We start from the raw sequence: 13,424 nt of genomic DNA on the forward strand, positions 1-13,424 counted from the left end.
CACCTATAAAAATTATAGGCAACTAATGCTGGGTACATGAGTATTTCTTATCTGTCTTTATGCCTATGTATATATAGAAAAGTTTTTGTAATATCATGCAACCGATTAAGAAGGAATAAGAAAATAAGAAGCAACAAAATTTATATGCTAATAATAACTGATCTCTAAGCTTAAGCAAAAATGCAAGATCTAAAATATTATACACAACATGCCTCCGTATGTGGTGTGGGTGTAGGGGTATGTGGGGGGGTGTTTGTGTGTGGAAAAGAGAATTTCACATGCACAAAATATTTTGGAAAGATACATGACAGATAAGCCATGAGCTAATATGATTTCCTTGGGAAGAAAATCAGTAAACTAAAGCAGAAGACATCTATTTTTGTAGTTATTTGATTAATTTAGTTTTTGTATCTATCTTTAAATTTTTTTTAGTAAATATATTTGGTCCAAGTTATTTCTATTTCCTGTGTGTCAATTGTCTTTGTTCACTGGGGATTTCTATTCCCAATGAGAAATATTATCACCAGACTAAATTTTTTTCTAAATCTATTTCAACATATTTATAATAATGTTGATCATAAGTAATAAAGATTTATGATTAATTTGACTTACAATTACCAAAAAGTAAACAAGATTCTTAATGTCATTTCTATTTTTCAGGTTTTCAAGAAATATACTTTATCTTCCATAAGACAAAGTAATACTATTTCCATAGGAGCCCAAATAGCAACTGAACCTACATGGTCTAAAGAAAGGTTAAATTAAGGCTTTTAAAATAAAGTGAGACGAAAATTTATGAATTTATATGTCTACATAAAAACAAAAAAGGAAAAAGAAGAACATTTATAAGCAGAAAATATTACATTCTAGTGGTCTTAGGAAAAACTGCAGTGCAATTAACAAGAAGGAACAGAAAGCATTCTACAAAATAAATATAACAAAAACAATAACATTAAGAAGTAACATTTTTCTGGGCATCTTGGCACATACCTGTAATCCCAGTGACAGAAGCTGAGGCAGGAAGATCACAAATTCAAAGCCAGCCCCAGCAATTTAGTGAGGCCTAACCAACTCAGTGAGACTCTGTCTCTAAATAAAATATAAAAAGTGCTGGGATGTGACTCAGTGGTTAAGTACTCCTGGGTTCAATCCCTGGTACAAACAAACAAAAAGACACCCAACATTTCATAAGAATTTATATAAACATGCACAAGGCTGGTTTCAATGCCCAGCCCCACACATACAAAAACAAAATATGTAAAGAACTATTGAATCATGCTCTCTCTACTGACTTTTTAAATTCACTAAGAAATATTTTACAAAACCCTCCTTAAGCCTAATAATATACTTTTGAAGCCAATGTTAAAATATACTTCCTCACTCATGGTGCTTCCCGTTGTTTTAATACTTCAAGCTCATTGTGCTAACAAAGTATCTTCACTATCCTCTGACTATAGGATAAATAAGCAGATTTCATGTCTAACAACTCATATTTGACAAAAGAGTCAGGTTCCCCCCAATTGGCACTTATTGAAAAAAAATTGTTTGATAACTGTAATAAAATAAAGAATTTTCATTCTAGCTTTGTTGTTAAAGTATGTTATAATAATGTGCTGGAAATAAAACATAGTATCCCCAATAACATCTTAAATGTTGATGCTTAAAAAAATGACTAATTTCAATTAACTATTACTGAGTTCCTACAATGTACAAGGCAGTGTGCTGTCTGCTGGGAATAACCTGTGGCTTTCAGTCAGGTAGGGATGGAAGTAAGAAGATGCCTAGGGGACAGGAATATAAATAACTATAGCACACTATGAGAAGAACTTACAAGGGTTATATCAAGTGTTACAGGAATATAGATAAGGGATTATCTAATTCTATAAAAGGTCATGTCAAATAAAGCTATCAAAAAGAAGATAATGATTTTACCTAAGCCTCAAAAGAACAGTAAGAATTTTCTAGTCAGACAAATTAATTAATAGAAGGGGGTATTTCTGTCAAAAGGAGTGCCATAAAAGTGAATAAGAAAAATAGACAGTGGGTCCAACAGAAGTTTTACAGTGTATTTAGTATTAGAAGGAATGGAGTTCTGTGAAGGGACTAGAGAAAGGACCTAGTTGCAAAATAACTTTGAAATTGGCTAGATATTTTTAAGTAGGGCTATAACATAACTATTCCATTTGTGTTTCAGAAAGTGAGTCCTGTGGATAAGGAAAAAGGACTAGAAAATATTAGAGGCAAAGAAGACAGGTGAATTCTTACATTCATTCAGATAAAAGAAAAGTTGCAGTGAATGGAGAAAAACAGCACTGGAGAAATGTTGCAGAACTTTATTTTATATAGTATTTGAAGTTCCTCAGAATAAATGTTTCTGAATAAATCTTGGATTATACACTTTTTATTCTTGAAAAACTAACTGGAAATTTGCTTATTTTGTAACTTTTATTACACTTTAAGGAATACTTTAATAATAGTATAATGATAAAGATTCAGTTTTCAAATATTTTTTAAGAGAGAATTTTTTTAATATTTATTTATTTAGTTTTCGGCAGACACAACATCTTTGTTTGTATGTGGTGCTGAGGATCAAACCCGGGCCGCACGCATGCCAGGCGAGCACACTACGCTTGAGCCACATCCCAAGGTCTCAAATAATTTTTATATTAAAGTGAGACTACTTAGAAAATCTGCACAGCAACACAACATCACATGCATTAGTTCTTAGGTATTTATAGGCAAAATGATAAGACGTCTGGAATTCACGATAAAACAAGAATGACAAACATTATCTGTTAAATCTTAGAGATGTACATTAAAAGGTACTAGTCTTTCCATTGTTTGGTCTCAAATTTTCCTCAATCAAAAACATTTTCTTTTAAATTCTTGGCATTTAAGCATTAGGAAAACAATTTTAGAATGGAAAATACTGGAAATATTCTAGAGCTCCAGGCCTTGAAGAAATTTTTTTTATTATTCCTTAATTTATTATACTTAAAAGATGCTGTTAGTTGAAGATCATTTTGGAATAAAAAGAACTTGAAAATTGTCCATGTTTCCTAGCACATGTAAGGTAAAAGTCTGAACTCCTTAGGTAGCTCTCCTTTGGTATTCTAAACTCCATGATTTGACATGGCCCTCCCCTACGATGTTATCAGTGATGAAATGACAAGTAACAACTTACTCTTTACAGGCAATGACTACAATTTTCTGAATACACCAAAAGGCTTTGTTCTAGGTCAAACATGTTCTCCTTCCTGCACCTTGCCTAACTGGCACCCACCTTCTTATTATCTATGGTGCTATTGAAGCCTCACCTCCTCTAATTATGCCCTCCTTACTACTTCCAGATAATATCCAGTCCCTTCTTTGTGACCCCTTGTATAGCCTATACATACATCTACCATAGAAACTATCACACTTCATACACTTTAGTGGATCACAAGTCTGAATACACTCCCATGCACCTGCTCTGGTTTCTTCAGTATTTGTGTATTTCAGTTCTACTTTGCAAGACAGTATAATATACTGGTAAACAATATACAACTGTAAAAGCACCAATCCCTTTTCTACCTAGCATCAAATTTCTACTCTTCTCATATAAATACCCCCCTACCCCCGTGTATCCACAATGGGAACTGTGGTTTTGGGAATTTCAACTTTCAGTATTTTGAAATTCAGAAACTTAACTTTTAGGGATTGCCATTTGGGAGACTTTAGATGTTCAGAACTAGTATCACTTGATTTAAGGGAGGAGACTTAAAAATAAACCAAAATCCATTAACATATTAATAAAAATGCTTATACAACAGTGTGTTTGAACTATTGAATAGGAAAATAATAATTTAACAAAAGGGGAGTGCATTAATTTTTAGAAATAGAATGTATACTTAGAATACTCAGAAAGTTAGAAAAATTTAAATACAATAATTTAGCAAAAAAGCAGGACATAAAACCAGTTCATAAAACCAGCACTGTTCCTCTTTTCTACAGTTTAGATGGTCATCTTCCAAGAATAACAATGAAAGCAACATAAGGTAGCTCAATAGTTATTGTAGTTCTCTATTTTAAATGCAGTCTGTTAAGTACCTCACTAACAGAACCTTGGAAAACTCAAGTTCAGGTATGATAGCCACATATTTTGAGGCCTAAATTGTATAACAACCTATTTTTCAAAGCAGTGATGTAGAATACAAGGGTGGGAGTCTGCATGGAGAATATAAAGATGGACACAAATTACAAGAATTTTCCATATATATTTAATACAATTCAAGCAAAGGAGATACAATTAAACTGGAAGACATGAGGTTTGGGGTCACTGCACAGGTATATATTATTACAAGAATAGTTTATCAGGATTTTCCATATTCCTTTGGCCCAATCCAAAACCAAATTTTGATCAGTGCATATTAATTATACAGAATAACAAGTTTCATTTTGGTATATTCACACATGTATATTCATAATTACCCTTTCTCACCCACTCTCCCTTCAATTCTCCCCCCATGATGCCCTTTTTCTTAAAAGTCTCGCTTCTACTTTATCTTTTTTCCCTCTAGATCACACATGACAATACATGTGATATTTATCTGAGTCTAGCTTATTCTTTATACCATGTTTTTCTCCAGTTCTATCCATTTGCCTACAGATCACGATTTCATTTTTCTCTATAGTTGAATAATACTCCATTGTGTATATAGTCTCCATTTTCTTTATCATTCATCCATTAACAGGCACCTAGGCTGATAGCACATAAGAGTTAATGTGATATGTGCTGCAATAAACATAGGTATGCAGGTATCCTTCAGGTATACACCCAGGAGTAGTACAGTTAGATCATATGATATTTCTATTTTTAGGTTTTGAGGAAACTCCCCACTGATTACCACAGTGGCTGTACTAGTTTACACTCCCATCAACAGTGTTTAAGTGTTCCTCTTCTAACAGGTCCATACCAGCATTTATTTTTTGTTTGTTTTTGTGTTTGTATTGGGGATTGAACACAGGGGCACTTTACCATTGAGCTACATCCTCTATCCTTTTTATTTATTTTGAGACAAAGACTCAGTAAGTTGCTGAGGCTTGCCTCAAATTTGTGATCCTTCTGCCTTAGCCTCTCAAGTCACTGGGATTACAGGCATATGCTACAGTGTCCCGCTATTTTTTATATTCTCGATGCTAGCCATTCTGACTGGGGTAAGATGGAATCTTTTTTTTTTTTTAGTTGTATATAGACACAATATCTTTATTTATTTATTTTTATGTATTTTTTTAAAGTCCTTTGGGGTAACTCACAGAACTTGATAGATTTATGACAAAACTTTTACAAAAATAGGAAATCCAAAGAATCCTAGGAAGTAAAAAATAAAAGGAAAATTAACTGTGATGAAAGCAAATACATACTAGATTTTAAAACATGCTAGAACAGCCCCTTCCCAAAAACTTACCAAAAACAAACATTATTTTTAAAAAAAACCTACAACATCAAGAGAGAATATTAAAAAAGACAAATGTCAAGTGATAACTACCTATTTTTGGAAGGTAGAAAACAGATTCAGAAAAAGTCATTAAACTGGGCTTGGAGGCTCAGTTTACCAGAAAGGCTAAAATATAGTTGCAATTTCAAGCATTGTGAGACATGTCTCAAAATAAAATGTAAAAAAGGTTGGGCATGTAGCTCAATGGGAGACTCCCCTGGGTTTCAATTCCCAGAAATACAAAATAAAAAAATTAAATATTTATTTCTTTAGTTTTTAGGTGGACACAGTATCTTTATTTCACATTTATGTGGTGCTGAGAACCAAACCCAGTGCCTCACACACTCTAGGCGAGTGCACTACCAATTGAGCCACATCCCCAGCCCCAGGAAAATTTTGAAAAAGGTCACTAACTCAGCAGCTCAGAAATCCAAGGGAGTTCCTAAAAGAAGCTAGTATATTTTCTCCAAAGTGTCTTAAAAGCTTAGAAGTCAGAAATATGAAATGCATAGATGAATCATGTATTTACAAGACTTAAAACTTTTATATGAAAGTATGTAAAGTAGTCTGATCTCCAAGGAACCTGCCTCTCCTTGCAATGTCTCTAGGAGACATCAGACTTTGGTCTCTGAAGAAACTGAAAGGAACAAGCTCCAACTTAACAGAGTCAGGTATGGTATAGAACAAGAATGAGGCACCTCACCAAGAAATAAGTAAATAAAAGGTTTTTGAGGGTGAGACCTAGAACCTACTATCCATATAGGTTCCAATAATACCTATTAGCTAAACTCCTTCTCCCAAGGAAAGTAATTGGAAAATAATTTTTCTGGAAAAGTGAATAAATCCGAAGAGGGGGCACTTAAACATGACTGACGTTGAGGGCTCTCCCCACAAGAAAGGCGATTCACCTAAATAACACTGTCCAAGAGTGAAGGCTGGAACATCCTTTAGGGAAGAGTTCATGTCAATCCACCAAAACTACAAATAGAGAGCTTTGTGTAACATTCTTAGTGTCATGCTTACCAACCCTGAGCATGCTGCTCCAGAGGGCCTCTGCCTACAGAGGGTGCTTTTTTCTAATTAACACAAAGGTGCTGAACGGGTGGGTGGGGCCCTGGCTCCTCTTCCCACTCCCATCCCCACCAAGAGGCCCCGGAGGAGGAAGGGGACTGGAGATGATGCACTCTGCGAGCCTGTCCCAACTGAGAGCCTGGGTTTGTGAGCTGCATGTGACACAGATCTGGTGAGCGGAGCCAGCTTGGGACAGAGGCTGTTCCAGGTGTGCAGAGGGACTGTGTGTGAGGATCAGTGACAGGAAATGAAAATTGGGGATGGTCCTCGGGGGAATTGACTACAGATGATGTCAGAGAGGAGGTGGCCTCCTGGAGAGCAAGGGACTCAGATGGCTTCAGAATGGCATCTTTGGAGGGGGGCAGGAGGTGTGGGAAGGAGGAGCTCTGTCCACTGTCCCCCAAAGACCACCTTTAGGCCCCACTCAGACCACCTGGCTCTTTGCCCCTAGCCACCTCCTAGCTCTGCTGGCACCTGGGGAGGTGCATTCCTGTGGCTTTGGTGAGGGCCAAGCTTCGGTACCCAAGTCTGTCCTCTTCTGGCCTTCTCTGGAGCCTCTCAGTCCTCAGTGAGGACAATCTGAGGGTCAGCCAGGATCACACACTCAACGACAGGAACTTCACAGGTTAAGGGCAAAGCTGAGGCCAGAATCTAAGACTCAGCCTCCCTGGCTTGCCTTCTCCTGGCTTGGCCATGCTGGGTCCAGTCCGAGTGGGTGGGAGGAATGGCTGGTGGATATACAGAACAGGGCCTGGGATCCCTAGAGCGTAAGGCAGAGCCCTCCAGGGTGACCAGGGAAGGGGCAGCTGGGACTGTTCTGGCATGTGGAGCAAGACAGAACATGGGCATGATGCCTATCAGAGGAACAGGTCAGATGTCACTTGGATATCCTCTGCCTTGGCTTCCTGGAGCTTATCCAGAGCTCAACACCTGACTTAGGGGGAAGGGAAACAGGCAGGAGGGGGACCTAGGATGGGCAGGAATCCCCCTCCACAGCCAGTCCTCCCAGCCTGCCTCCCTGCCCCCACCGACAAGCCCTCACCCTGATGCCAATCATGGCCTGGGGCCTGGCTGAGAGAATATCTGTGAACCTTTACTCCTTGACCCTCTTGTCAAGTTGACTGTCCTACCGAGACCCAGGTGTGAGCATGTGTCCACTTGGCTTCTCCCGTCGACCAAACACGTTGCCTGCTCCTGTAGAGCCATGCTCAGGGCTCTTAGTTTTGTAGAGGTGTCCAAAAAACTGAGAGAAACCATGTCTGTATGGTGACATTGGAGTCCAAGAAGTCATGGGAGCAGATAAGATGTCAGGGCTTGGCCTCAGGGAAGGCCTCGCAGAGGAGGTGATATGTGAACTAGGCTTGAACAATCAGTCAGGTGTAGATGACAGAGGATAGAAACGGGTTCCCTTCAGCCCTGGGAAAGCTGGAATGTGCTTTGCTGTTCTAGTGATTCTTTACAACTTTGGGATCCTGGGGCCAGAAGGAGGCACTTGCCAGACCAGGCACATGAGCGAGGCTGCACTTGAACACAGACCTGGGTTCTCTACCACCTCGGGCAGTGACGGGACCTAAGACAGGACCATCAGCCGTGTCGCACCTGACTTCCCTATCCCTTTATCAGTCGTGGGCCAAGACCACCTGATGTGACCTCAAGTTCCACACTGCACAGACTCCCAAGTCTTCCTTGGTTTTCTTTTTTGTTTTTGTTTGTACTAGAGATTGAACCCAGGGGCACTTAAACCCTGAACCACACCCCAGGACCCTTTTTGTATTTTATTGAGAGACAGAGTTTCAGTGAGTTGCTTAGGACCTTGTTAAATGTTGAGGTTGGGTTTTAACTTACAATCCTCCTGCCTCAGCCTCCGGAGCTGCTAGTACCATAGGCATGTGTCACCGTGCCTGGCCCCAGGTCTTCTTTGGTCTTCATTGTGAACCTTATCTCTGCCCATTGCTCCAATCTGTTCCCAACCCTGGACCCCACTCTCTAACTACAGGAATTCCATAGATGGAAGGCCCTTTCCATCTTCACTTTTGCTTCAAATGCAGCTTGAAGATCACCTTCCTTTGGTGACTTTTCACCTCCTGAGCTGTTCCAGGACTTACTATAACCTTCCTGGATTATTCCTGTTGTAGGGACTCCAATGGCATCCAGTCCCGGTTTTCTGAGCATGCCTCCCTAGGCTCAGCCAGGGCCACTGTGGAGAGCAGTCAAGGTTGCAAACTGCACAAGGTTAATGGCCAAGGGTGAGGGGGGGCTCCCTTCCCTGATACCCAGCTTGAGCCCAGCAGGAGAGCAGGAGCCCTGGCCTCCAAACTGAGCTTCCCCACTGACCTGCTGAGTGACCTTGCTCTTCTCATCTTTCTCTGGGCCTCAGTCTCCTAAGCTGTGAAATGGGCTCCAAGCACTTTGCCTTCCAAATCACCTGCATGTGTATGACTCAGGGCCAGGATGTGCTATTGGCTGTGCTCCATGGGAGGCCCCCATGTTTCTCACCGGTTGGGTCTGGCAGGGCCCTTGGGAGAAGTCAGGGCTTTCCAGGGCTGTGCCAGGTGCTCTGCATTGGGCATTGAGTGGGAATTCTTCCTGCTAAGGAAAAGCAGGTGGGGAAATCTTAGCTATAAAGCTGTCTTCTTCCTCCTTATGGAGCTTCTCATATAATGTTGTCATTTATTGAACACAATAATTTTTTATCGAGTATCTTCTATGTGTCAGGCATTTTTGAAGAAACTAAAGAACAAGCAGTGGGCAAAATGCAAGAATTCTTGCCTTCATAGGACTGAGATAATAGGGGATAGATACATAGGAAACAGGTCACGTTCCTTAATAAACCAGTTCATCTGAGTGTGGGGTGCATACTTGTAACCCCAGTGACTCAGGAGGCTGAAACCAAAGGATCACAAACTGGAGGCTAGCCTCAGCAAGTTAGTAAGGTCCTAAGCAATTGAGTGAGACCTTGTCTCAATAAATAAATAAATAGGCTGGTGATGTGGCTCAGTGGTGAAGTATCCCTGGGTTCAGAGTAAGGGTTGATGGCAGGAAGCAAGGCCAGGCGTCTCTGGGTCATGCCAGGTTCTCTCCTCCCAGGTATTGCCCTCAGAGGGGAGCCCCTCTGCCCTTCCCCCACAAAAGCCCCTGTGCCCACACTAGGCCAGCCAATCTCTGTGTCTGGGTCCTGGAAGGAAAGATGGCCACATTCAGAACTGGGAACATGCTTCTCCCTTGCCCACAGTGCTCTACCTGTGTGGAAGAGAGATGCTGCCCTGTGAGGTGGCTCTGAGTGGGCCCCATGTCTGTCCCGTGCTCTTTACTCATGTTCCTGGTCACAGAGGGACTGAGCTGCTAGGGCCCCTGATGCCTGAGAGACATGGTGGGAAGACTGTGAATGAGGGGTCAGATCAGCCAACTCTAACTCCTGCCTGCCACTCACTCCCCAGCACACAGGGGGCAGGAGATGGATCACTGTTCACATTGGTTGTCAGAAAAAGGGTGAATGCAAGGATGTAGGAGAGACGATTTTGCAAATGGCAACTCTTCCAGACATGAGCGTCTATTAGAGTCTGTCCTTGCATTTTCCCAGGTTCTTTCTTGAAGTGGGACTGGAGTAATTCTCTGTGGACTGAGTTCTTACTTTATGCAGCAGCCTCCTGGCTCCTTGGCCCACAGCACCTGGGTTCCCGATGCAGCTGAAGTGCAGACAGTCCAAAGCAGGGGGGTTTGCTCTGCAGACTTGACCCTTTCTTTGGATCTGCCATTTGCCTGGTTGTATGTCCTGGGCCACAAGTCCATTGGCTTTCTGAAGCTCAGGGAATATAGAACCATTTTGTCCTCCATCAAGGTTTAATTGGGACAATTATTCTCAGGGCCAGATTCAGGAAGGATCTGGCACAGCAGGAAGGGGACTTCCCAAGAAGAGCCAGGCCTGGTGCCACCAGCCAACCATCCATTCTGTCGTGGCTCAGCATGGCCCCCAGACATGGGTCAAAATCTCTGAAAGTGTCACTGGAGCATGTTCCAGATATCCCTGCTCACTCCAGGGAGAGGCAAGATGAGGGTCATTCTCAGCCCTCACAGGGAGCACAAAGAGCAAGGGAGGGCAACTTGGAGAGGAGGCCAGGTCCAGAGCTCAAGAGAGAAGAAGCCCCAGCCACTGAGAGACAGAAAAGTCAAGAAATGGGTGGTGGGTGTGGGGAGAAAAAGTGGCATGAGGTGTACAGACAAGCAGAGACTGGGGGAGTTGGGAGACTGATCGAGGGATCAAGGCAAGAGAAGGATCTGGAAGAATGTCATGTACTAATATGTGTGAGACAGAGAGATGGAGAGATGGGAACTCTGTGAGTCATTTGTCCCATGGGGAGTGAGCATGAGTGTGAATGTTCCCATGAACCAAAGGCTGAGCTCGGCACAGCTCTGCTCACCTGTAACCCCAGTGACTTGGGAGGTGGAGGCAGGTGGATCAAGAGTTCAAGTCCAACTTCCAGACAGTGTCAAAATGAGAAAATAAAAGGGCAGGGGATGTAGCTTAGTGGCAAAGTGTCCCTGGGTTCCATTTCTTAGAAAAGACAAAACAAAACAAAAGACAACAGAGTTAGAAAGCCATGATGGGGATTCCTTTTGCCTGCCTCTCAGTGCAGGCCCGGAGCCTGGGTTCTGGGAAGCAGGCTTAGGCTGCGCAGGGTGGGGCCAGGTGGTGTGAGGAGTTAGATGTGGCATGTTGAACACTCCAACATGTCAGACTCCCTGGTCAAGAGAAGCCCCTGGGACATGGGGCTTCATTCTCTTTCACTGCATCCCACCACTGCAGTGAAAGATGGAGAGGGTGCTGGAAGGAAAACAGAGGTGGAAAGTGGAAGAGGGTGGAGCTTGGCACAGGTAGTGGACTCTGCAGGGTCAATTGCAGAGGTCCCTACCTCTCTGCCTGCAGGCTTTTTTGCAGGAAATGGAGCAATGGAGATGGAACTCATGGGTGCTTTACCACCAGACTACATCCTTAATTCTTTTTTTTTTTTGAAACAGTAAGTTGATAATGGTTGCACTAAAATGCTGAGGCTGGCCTCAAACTTGTGATCCTCCTGTCTCAGCCTCCTGAATGCCTGATTACAAGCTAGTGTCAGAGAGCCAGGTTCTGCCTGCAAGCTTTTTCAAGGTTGCTGGAAAGGGGTTGGGATCTGCAGCCAGTAAACCTGCTGCCCCTCTGGACAAGCTGAGGCTTCTTCTAGGCTTAGGGCTTAGCTTCTGTGGGGCACGGTTTCACCCCCTGATTGACCACTTGTCCTAGCCGAACTGACGTCAGTCACCAGGATCAGGGAAGATGTTTAGAGTTGGTGGTGATTGGCAGAGTGGGCCAAGTGGGAGAAGCCGACAGCTAAATCCCAGCCCTGTTGTCCTGCTGCCAAGGAGGCCTGGAGGATACCCCAGCAGCTGTCCCTGAGTGCTCCTGACCAGGACAGAGGATCCAACACTCTTACTTTCCAGGTTCATGAACGGAGGCTACAGAGAGATCCCAGCCACACTCTCCTCATTGTCTTCATTTGGCAGGAGAAGGTCGTTCTGGTTGGCCAGGGGCACCACTCAGAGCATGCCTGTCCCCCAGAGGCTTTGTTTCTAGAAGGTGCTGGTTCCTTCCCTGTGGTTCTCCATTTCCCCTAAGGATCTGAAAGAAAAGTTGGTTCTGTAGCAAAGACCAAGACATATGATAGTACAGTTCCCAGCACGCAGGTGCAAACACTGCGTCTCAGGGCCCGGGGTGACTTGTGCACAGTCACACAGCCAGTGAGAGCTACAGTTGGGACAGAACCTCTGTTTGTGTTGCTCCAAATCAGCCAGTTTTCTTCGTTGGTTGCTTTCTTTTGTTTCTTCATTTTCTTTTTTTGAGGGACAGAGGAAATGATAAAAGCAATGCACACTTTCTATAGAGATTAGAAAACCACACACAAGAAAATAGAACCTAGAGTCCTACTAACCAGGGAAAGCCTTTGGTGACTTTGTTTTCTTTTTATTGGTCTGGGTACTCAAGAGTGCACTACCATTAAGCTAAATCCCCAGATCTTTTCATGTTGAGACAGGACTGTGCCAAGTTGCCCATATTGGCCTTGGATTTGTGCTCCTGCTGCCTCTGGGGCAGCTGTAATAACAGGCATGTACCAATGCACCCAGCTTAACTTATTTTTTCTTTTTGGTACTGGGGATGGAACCCAGGGGCACTCAATTACTGAGCCCATCTCCAGCCCTATTTTGTATTTTATTTAGAGACAGGGTCTCACTGATGTTGCTGAGGCTGGCTTTGAACTTGTGATCCTCCTGCCTCAGCCTCCTGAGCTGCTGGGATGACAGGCATGTGTCACTGCGCCTGGCTAAAATCTTCCATCTTGGAGGCCTGAAACTCTATACCCACTGCACAGCAGCTCTGCATGCTCCCTCTCTGCCAGTCCCTGCAGCCATCCTGTTCTCTGATTCTATGAATCTGACTATTTCACATTCCTCATGTGAGTGGGATCCTGCAGATTTTGTACTGTGTGTGGCTTCTGACACTATGTCCTACAGGTTTACCCATGTTGGAGCATGTGACAGGATCTCCATCTATTTTAAAGTTGGATGATATAATGTTGTATTGTGAATGTGTGTATTAGAGAGAGAGAGAGAAATCTCCAGAAGCAGGCTTGCTGGATCACCTGGTAATTGTATTTTTGTTTGTGGAACCTCCATTCTGTTTCTGGGTGACTGCAACCTTGGACGCTCCCAGCCACAGCACACGAGCCTTCCCTTCCTCCCCGTCCTCCCCAGCACTGGCCATCTTTTGCTCATTTTGATGGTGACCCTCGGAACAGGTGCAGGGCGGTATCTGATGGTGGTTTTCAAATATGTTTCTCTTGCCAT

General features: G+C 42.9%; 1 long non-coding RNA gene across 1 annotated transcript in view; it reads right to left on the bottom strand.

The window, feature by feature from the left end:
* Positions 1-13,424, bottom strand: part of LOC144372552 (uncharacterized) — a 66,153-nt gene that overhangs the window by 24,604 nt on the left and 28,125 nt on the right. The window contains exon 5 of the long non-coding RNA XR_013432528.1: positions 991-1,152. This is a non-coding gene — a long non-coding RNA (uncharacterized LOC144372552). The remainder of the gene's footprint in view (positions 1-990; positions 1,153-13,424) is intronic.

This window comes from Ictidomys tridecemlineatus, unplaced genomic scaffold (assembly GCF_052094955.1).
Source record: "Ictidomys tridecemlineatus isolate mIctTri1 unplaced genomic scaffold, mIctTri1.hap1 Scaffold_1280, whole genome shotgun sequence".
Taxonomy (NCBI): domain Eukaryota; kingdom Metazoa; phylum Chordata; class Mammalia; order Rodentia; family Sciuridae; genus Ictidomys; species Ictidomys tridecemlineatus.